This window comes from Lynx rufus, unplaced genomic scaffold (assembly GCF_022079265.1).
Source record: "Lynx rufus isolate CCGP_SWC_20201006 ecotype Redwood Valley unplaced genomic scaffold, mLynRuf1.p SCAF_5, whole genome shotgun sequence".
NCBI classification, from domain to species: domain Eukaryota; kingdom Metazoa; phylum Chordata; class Mammalia; order Carnivora; family Felidae; genus Lynx; species Lynx rufus.
Genome location: NW_025814867.1, coordinates 21,327,272 through 21,336,898, shown reverse-complemented (window position 1 = coordinate 21,336,898; position 9,627 = coordinate 21,327,272). Strand labels below are relative to the sequence as shown.

The following is a 9,627-nucleotide window of genomic DNA, read 5'->3' as shown; positions in this document are numbered from 1 at the left end:
GCTTAACTATGACACATGATGTGATTATACTCCTATAATCCAAACTAATATTGCCTGCCTTTCTTGATTTCTTTTTTCTTTTTTTTCTTTTTCTTTTCTTTTCTTTTTTCTGTTCTTTTGTCTTTCTTTCTTTCTTTCTTTCTTTCTTTCTTTCTTTCTTTCTTTCTTTCTTTCTTTCTTTCTTTCCATTTAAGACAGGGAATACTTCATTCAAACTCATCAGAGAAATGGACAGCTTGGGTCTATAATAAAGCATTGTGTTTTAAAATATAGGCCAGTAATTGTATGTGAGAGTATACACTGCTACATGCAAATTAACTGATCAGAGCACACTTTTCAATGTTTAAAACGGACTAAGCTTCCCTGTAAAAGCAGCATCTATGTGACTTTTTAAACTTCTTCTTCAACCTCTCCTTCAACACAATCCATACCAACCACCTCATAATCCTTCTCAAGGGCAGCCATGTCCTCACAGGCCTTAGGAAACTCTCCTTCCTTCATACCCTCATCCACATACCAGTGAACAAAGGCACACTTGTCATACAGCAGGTCATACGTGTGGTTCAGGCAGACCCAGGCCTCAGCAATGCTGCTCAGCATGCACACATCCTGCTGTACTTTGGCCAGGTCTCTACCAGGTACCACAGTGGGAAACTGGTAATTAATGCCAACATTGGGGCCAATGGGGCATCAGTCCACAACCTGGGTGATATACTTGGTCTTGATGGTGGCAATGGCAGCATTAGCATCTTTGGGGAACCATGTTGCCATGGTACAACAGGCAATAAGCCATGTGTTTACCATGGCGAAGGTCACATTTCACCATCTGGTTGGCTGGCTCAAAGGATTCATTGGTGATCTCTGCTATAGAAAGCTGTTTGTGGTGGGCTTTCTCAGCAGAGATGACAGGAGCATATGTGGCCAGAGAGAAGTAGATGTGGGGATAGGGCACCAGATGCGTCTGGAATTCTGTCAGACCGACATTCAGGGTTCCATCAAATCTGAGGGAAGCAGTGATGGAGGACACAATTTAATCTATCAACCTATATAGGCTACTGTAGGTTGGGTGTTCAATATCAAGGCTCCTACAACAGATGTCATAGATGGCCTCACTGTCTACCCTGAAGGTACAATCAGAGTGCTCCAGGTTGTTGTGGATAGTGAGGATGGAATTGTAGGGCTCAGCTACAACTGTGGAAACCTGTGGGGCCGGAAAGTTGGAGAACTCTAGCTTGGACTTCTTGCCATAATCCACAGAGATGATTCATCAGCAGAGGAACTAGTTCCCCCTCCAAAGCTGGGAAAAACCAAGAAGCCCTTGTAGATCTGTGTACTGGTTGGCCAGTTTCTGAAATCGGTCCAAGACAAGGTCAGTAATTTCCTCGTCAGTGTTGTGGTGCCCTTGGGCATAGTTATTGGTGGCATCTCCTTGCCTGTGATGAGCTGCTCAGGGTGGAAGAGCTGGCTATTGGTGCCAGTGCGAACTTCATCAATGACTGTGGATTCCAGGTCTACTAACACTGCCCTGGGCACGTGCTTGCCAGCACCTGTCTCACTGAAGAGCTCTTGATGTTGAAGGAGTCATCTCCTCTTCCATTGGTCTTGTTACTTGGCATCTGATCACTGGGCTGGATGCCGTGTTCCAGGCAATAGACCTCCCAGCAGTCCCTATCAATCTGGACGTCAGCCTGGCCAACATGGATGGAGATGCATTCATGCATGGTTGCTGCTTTGCAGCTGCCAAGCAGATGGCAGAGAGGAAGAGAAGTTGTTGCTTGTTAGAGCATGACACTTAGGCAGTTGATGTTAGAGAAACTCCAAACTAACATTCTTTTACCTGCAGAGAAGATAAAATACACAATAGGAGTGTGGCTAAAATCACATATACCTGTCTCAATTACTAGAAAAGCAATTTAAAGCATTTTCCACATGGCTGGTATCTACTGGATATTAGTGCCTTAATAGCCATCATTTATAGAGCATAGTTCTATGCTTGTACGTCTACTTTCTCATTTAATTCTTACATAAAGTGAACAGTTTCACAATTGATAGGTGATGGAGGCCGGGTTTGAACCCAGGCAGTTTGGCTCTGGAGTGTATATTCTTAACCAATCTATACTATTGCCTCTCAAAAGTCTTGTTTGTTCATTTTGTTTGTTTTTCAAAAGTCTTAAAAGACAACAGCTTTTTCAAGATTATTTAGGATGAAGAAACATAGGTGAAGAATAAAAAAATAGCCCATAAATTTTTTATGTGGCTTTTTGAATGGGATAATTATTGTCATGTGGCAGTTTCAAATAATTATTTGATATTATTATTTTATGTGTTTTTTTCAAATTGCTAATGTGGTTCTTCTAGCTTGGGTAGAGAAGAGTATTTGTGGAAGAAATATTTATGAAACATTTTCATAAATAGTACTTGGAAGATTCTTTTTCCCATTTAAGACCGTTCTGGGGACATCTCTGTAAGGAGCAGAAGAGGGCCCTAGGAGGCCATATTCACTTTAATTATAGCCATTGTCTATGCCACAGTTCTCAAACTTTCGGTTACCTGAAGCAACTATTTAAAACACCTTTTTCTGGGCTTCACCCCAAAGTTTCTGACCTACTCAGGTCTGAATCAGAGTTTTCATTTGCATTTCCTACCAGTGTCTCCTTGATGCTGTTGGTGCTGGTTCAGGGACCACATTTTAAAAACTAAAGGTCTCTGCCTTTCTTGTGTCTTTTTTATGCTTACAAAGGTTGTGAGTTGCCCTCTCAGTCTCCCCTCACACCCTGGTCCTAGCAGTAGTTTGATCCACTGAACTTAGCAACACAGTGGGCCAACTCAGCCCTCTCACTTCACAGCTAGGGCACCAGCAGGCAGACTTACTGCCCATCGGGGCAGCATCCCAGAGACCTGTATTTACCTGCCCTCCACCCAGTGGAATAAGGCAATTCAGCCCCAACAAATTGGGCTCTCCCACCCCCAACAAAAGGTATCCACGAAACCGGGCAGCCAAGGGAGGTACTCTGTCTCCACAGATGACACCAGCAAGGATTGATCCGGAGCTCCAACAGCAACAGAAGAATGAAGGAGACCAGAACAGCATTGCAAGGGCTCTGAAAACCTGTCAGTGAAACTAAGCCCCACCAAAGTGAACCAGAGTTCACCTACTAAATCTAAAAGGGCAAATATCAGCTAAAAAAGAAGATTTAAGTACAATTAAGAGTCTCCTAATAATCAAAATACCCAGCATAAAACAGAAAATGATGTATTCTACCAAAGACCAGGAAAACCATGAGAAAAACAATAATAAGAAAAACATGAATGAGAAATGTAATACATAGACGCTAATATTAATTTGAATCAAATGGTGACCCTATCTAACAAGACCTAAGGCAGTTGTCATAAAACACAGGACACAAGAGCAACACATAAAGTCACTATATGTATGCATATATATACTACTGATAAACAAGTGAAAACCAAAGTTTAAAAATACCACCCAAGAATTTCTCCACAGAGAATGAAGTATATAGGTATAAATGTAACAAATCATATACAGAATTTATATAATGAAATTTATAAGGTGATGAAATCAATCAAAAAGAACCTTAAGTATTTGAGAGATACAGCATATTTTGGATTAGAAGACTGAATATAGTAAAAATATCATTTCTTCCAAAATTTATCTATAGGCTTGATACGATTTCTATCAAAGTTTCAGAAAGTGTTTTTTGTTTTTTATTTTTTATTTTTGGTAGACAGATAAATTTTCTAAAACTTATATGGAAAGGTAGAGTCCATTAAATAGCCAAAATAACTTTGAAAAAGTAGAAGGAATAATCACTTCTCCTAATGTTAAAGCTTCTAATATAGCTTTAGTAATCACGCCAGTGATATACTGGAGGAGGGGTAGGAAGAAGGGTAGACCTATAGATCAGTGAAACAGAAGAGAGAATACAGAAATATACCCAAACAAAGATGGCCACTTAATTTTGACAAAGGAGGTTAAGTCAATACATAGTGTTGGAGCCACTGGACATCCATTGTCAAAAAAAAATAAAATAAAATAAATGGATCTCCACCTAGATCTTCTCTCTTACATAAAAATTAACTCAAAATGGATCATGGAATTGTAAGTGAAACTTAGGTACATTGAGAAAATGTGGGGGACCTAGGGCTAGGCAGGAAAAATGTTCTTAGATTTAACACCCAAAACACTATTCATAAGAGGAAAAAGTGCTAAATTGGACCTCATCTAAATTTTAAAAATTTGCTCTTTGAAAAACTCTGTTGAGGGTATTTTTAAAAACCCACAGACTGAGAGAAAATATTTGCAAATCATGTGTTTGACACAGATCTTGTATCTAAAATGTGTAAAGAACTCTCAAAACTCAACATTAGAAAAAACAACAATTGATCCAATTAAAAAATGGGCAAAAAATCAAGCACAGACATTTCACTGATAGGCAGAAGGCAAATGAACCCATGGAAAGATGTTCAACATCATTAGCTAGTAGGGAAATGAAAATTAAAACCACAGGGAGGTTTCACTGCACATCTATCAGAATAGCTAAAATAAAAAACAGTGGCAACAAGTATAGGCAAGAATGTGCAGAAACTGGGGGCACCTGTGTGGCTCAGTCAGTTAAGCATCTGACTGTTGATTTGGCTCAGGTCATGATCTCAGTTCGTGGGTTCCAGCCCTGCCCTGGGCTCTGTGCTGACAGAGTGGAGGCTGTTTGGGATCTGTGTCTCCCTTTCTCTCTGCCCCTCCCCTGCTTGTGCACGTGCTCTCTCTCTGTCTCTCAAAAATAAACATTAAAAAAAAAAAGAATGCGGAGTACTGGATCACTCATACATTGCCGGTTTGAATGTAAAATGGTATAGCCACTCTGGAACATGGGCAGTTGTTTTTGAAACTAAAAATAAACTTACCATATGACTCAGCAGTGGCACTGTTGTGCATTATCCCTGGAGAAATGAAGATATTTACACATAAGAATTTGTATGAATGTTCCTAGCAGCTTTATTCATAATAACGCCAAACTGCACAGTATCCAGATGTCGTTTATAGTGTGAATGGTTAAACACACTGTGGTACATTCATTCCACGGAATACTATGCAGCAATAATTTTAAAAACGAATCATTTATACACTCAAAAACTTGGATGGATCTCAAGGAAATGATGCTGAGTGGAAATATCAAAATGATACATAACTGCACAATTACATGAATATAACATTTGTGAAATAACAGTTATAAATATGGAGAACAAATTAGTGGATGATTAGTGGATGGGGAAAGGGAATGTGTGCCTATAAAGAATAAACTTGTGTTGGTGACAGAGTGGGGTGTCTTGATTGTGGTGGTGATTATACAAAACTACACATGTGATAAAATTGTGGAGGATTTTATACGCAAAAACACAAATGGGTGCATGTATAATTGGTGACATCTGAACCTGCTTTTTGGACTGTGTCAATGTCGGTTTCTTGGTTTTGATGTTGTACCATGGTTCGGTGGGATTTTGGCACTGGGGAAGAAGCTAAAGGAAAAGTGTCCTTGTGTATTGCTTTGCAAATTCCTGTGCAGCTGTAATTACTTCAAAATACATAGATAGTTTTTAATATTTGTTTATTTGAGAGAGAACATGCACAGGAGTGGGGGACGGGCACAGAGAGTGGGAGAGAGAGAATCCAAGCAGGCTCCATGCTGTCAGCCTGGAGCTCGATGCAGGGCTCAATCTCAGGAACCCTGAAATCATGACCTGAGCCAAAATCAAGAATTGGTTGCTTAACTAACTGAGCCACACAGGCACCCCCACAATACATACTTTTTAATGGTTATGAATAGAACTAATACATTATTATGAGTTTTATTCTGTCATATTTTCAAAACAAGTTTCTGATGTTGATTTACTTTTGAGAGGCAGAGCACAAGCAGGGGAGGGGCGGAAAGAGAGGTAGAGAATCCGAAACAGGTTGCACGCTGGCAGTACAGAGCCACATGTGGGCTTGAACCCATGAACCATGAGATCATGACCTGAGCCGAAGTCAGGCACCCAGCTGACTGAGCCACCCACGCATCCCTATTCTGTCATCTTTGAACACAGTCATTGTATTCACAGCTCTGGGTCCTTAAATCTTTTTATACCAAAAATTTAAGACTTATCTCAGGCTGAGGATATGGTCGGACACGTAAATTCTTTGCAGAATACCCACATAATTGGTAACGCTCATTCCCTTCCATTTATCGTCAAGAGTAATTAACTAGCAAGGGGAAGGGAATGGAGATTGGTGTAGAAAGAAGGGAAAAGAAAATTCAGAAGCCAAGTAAAAATTAGTGCTAGAGTGATTTTTTTTAACAATGGACAAAAAACCCTTTGAATTGTGGCACTATTTCCTTTGCATCTTTGTGAAGCCAAAATTCACACGACCATGTGGCAGTTTTATTTTTAAGTATATTTTAATTGTTTGTTATGCCCAAATCCTTGGATTCTGTATAAATATATTTTAAAAAAGCCAAGGCCCTTGGTGCAGTAAGTGAAAAATCTAAACCAAAATCTTAAGAATCCAGGTGAACTTGATTTTAAAGACACAGGAGGTAGTAGTGTTCCTCTATTAAACTTGTAAACTTTTCTCTATTTCTTCTTCTAACATCTGCCTCTTGATTCTTAATATCCATTATTTCCTCCCTTTCCAATTGGGAAGGACTTAGACCAGAGGTCAAAGGTTGGAGCATATAGCTCCAGCTGTCATACACGTTAGCTGTGTGATCACTCGTTCATTAGCCTGTTTCTTCATCAGTTTCATTTTGAGACAAAGATGGCACAAGAATCATTTTGCAATGCTATAAAAATTCAGGGCACTGTTAGTAATAGCTTTTCAGCTTCTAGGAAATTGGCCAGTTTGAAAGGACAAAGAGAGAAAAACTAAAATGTTCAGATTAAGCCAAAGAACACTGTTAAGGACTTCAAGAAGAGATCTCTGGAAGCCCAAGATAAATCTGTCCTTGGAGTAAAATTCTATTTGTTTCCCATGTAAGGAATATGTGACAAAAAAAAAAAATCTCATAGCCTGTAATATTGCCTTTTCGTTAAAGTTTTGTGAGTATTGATAAAATAAAAAATATGTAGAGAACTTACAACTGAAAAGATTTAAGCACAATAAAATTTAAAATATAGTCTTAAAACCATGGTTAAGGAACAAGAAGATGGTCAAGAATAGGAGAATATGACATAAACGCATTATGTGATATGTTTTGAAACTATATATAATTTGATCCTTAGGTATAGATTTTCTGTAAGTTGGATATAAGTAACCTTTATTATCTTAGCTCATTTCTTTTCTTGATGTTGAACTCTTTGTGCTCTAATTCTCTTTGAATAGTTTCTAACTGCTCTGGGTGAGAAGCTGCCATGCTTATAAGCACTTTCATCTTCTTGTATTACCAGAAGATAACAATCACCTGAATTTTTCTTTCAAACCCAAAAGTGGCAAATACTAAACCATGCCTTAGTGAAAGGTAAATGATGAACTTGAAAATATTCTGCAGCAGGGAGCATTTTCAGAGCAAGGAAGGAGAAGGTTTTGGGAGTCACAGATTTCCAAAGTAGCTACTGTGTGTTGCCACTCCAGAGATAAACAAAAGAATCCCCAGTTTCACAGATCGGCCAGCACTAGGCTATAGGTGGCATATGGCTGAAAGAGCCAAAACCTAGAACTGGGCCAATGGTGCAAGACTGCTGACACAGTCATCATCTCAGAGAACCCAGACGGCAATTTACTGAAATAGGCCATTTAGAGAAATGCAGCCAATATAGGCCATTTCCCAGAAATGGATATCACAGCCTTTCTCTGTGTGGCTTTGCACATGAATAGCCTAAAAAGTTAGAGGATGATGAAGGGAGAGCCTGAAAAAGCCAAAAGGTCATGGAAATGGAAAGACATGATGGGGAAAAGATTTGAGAATCTTAGGTTGAATAGCGGCAGGGGGGGGGCATTGGCACAATTCTAAAGCTTGCAGCATGTAACCTTTGACAACCTTATTGACAAAAGATTCTGAAAAAATATTTAATAAAATGAAATTCGTTATCTGACATCATTATGCTCTATAAGAATTTTTTTTTAAGTTTATTTGAGAGACAGAGAGAAAATCCCAATCTCTCAAACCGTGAGATCACAACCTGAGCTGAAATCAAGAGTCAGATGCGTACTTGATTGAGCCACGCAGGTGCCCCAAGAAGTTATTTATCTTTGAGATGGTCAAATTATTCTAGAAGTACCAGGATCCTGGATATAATGTATAACCCCACCCTTGTGTCCTGAGCTCTGGTGTGTGTTTGCTGACTTCTTCCTTTATGCCAGGCCTTCCCCATAACCTTCTGATTAGCCTGAGGAAAAGAAAATGAAAGATGTTTCATCTACATAAAATTTTCTTTCTTTCCTGGCTAGTATGAGAGATTGTCATTGGAAAGCCCTATCCAGAGATCCAAAGTTGGAGATTTCTCTGGAGAATGAGAAAACCTACTGCTGCCTTATCATATATTCACATGGCTGTTTCTAATCTTGTTCAATCTCTCTGCCTGGAGTGACATTGCCTTCCTCCCCTTGTTCAGATTCTCCTTATCTTACAATGCCTACGTTAATCATCTCTTTTCCCCGAGAAAGCCAACCTCGATCTTTCCTCCTTTCTCCCCTCAAGCAATTAATTGTACTTTCTGGTAGTCCTTAATTATTTGCTTGAATACTATTGCCTTTATATTGTATTTTATGATACATGGTTCTGGTCCCCACTAGACTGAAAAATAATTTCTGGCATTAAGATTAGAGTTAAAATCCTGATTTGGCCACTTGGCTGGATAATACAAGACAAATCACTTACAAAACTTTTTGTGCCTTAGTATCTTCAAGTATAATGTGGGAATAAGAAAAATTAAAAAAAAATAGTAAGAAAGTCATACCATGTGCCTCCCAAAATGCCTTAAATGTAGTAAATAATGTCAGCTGTTGCTATTTTTATTACTTTTTCTGAAGACTTCCAAATATTTACATTTCCTTGCATATGATAGGTTCTCAATATTGTTTGCTTATGAATGAGCACCACTGATTTCTTCCTAATATGCACAGGCGCTTGATTGATACATATTTGGTGAGACGTGAGTACAGCGTACCTCTGACTGAGAGAGGCTGCCATGAGTCTGACAATGGACCTAGGCTCAGAGTTAGAGAACAATGTCAAATACTAGGGTTTGATTGGAGTTTAAAATGAGCCACTGCGCTGGCATATGAATCCTGAAGGTCAAGATGGATGTGGACCAGGTATGGGGTGGAGTAGGACATCCAAAGGTTACATGAAAGTAAAGTTGAAGCATCATTAGAATGTCTAGGCTAAAGAGGTCAGGGTGAACACTGAGATAAAGAATAAGGGGTTGAAATTTGGGCTGAAAATCTAGGAATAGGACCGCAGCAGGCTGAAACACAGAATGTGGCTTGAATCTTCAAGCTTGGCAGTGCTCACTGGCCTTCCACTCTGGCTTTAAGCAGCCTCCCTGGTGTGTGCAGATAAGGAATGGCAGGTGTAAGCTGCTTCCTGGGGTGAGAAAGGTTTTTCAGATGCCAGTGCCTGCAGGGAAGAT

The 9,627-nt window shown here is 39.3% G+C and overlaps 1 pseudogene; it reads right to left on the bottom strand.

The window, feature by feature from the left end:
* Positions 1 to 390: 390 nt before the first annotated feature.
* On the bottom strand, positions 391 to 1,721 carry LOC124527115 (tubulin alpha-1B chain-like; annotated as a pseudogene).
* Positions 1,722 to 9,627: the final 7,906 nt, after the last annotated feature.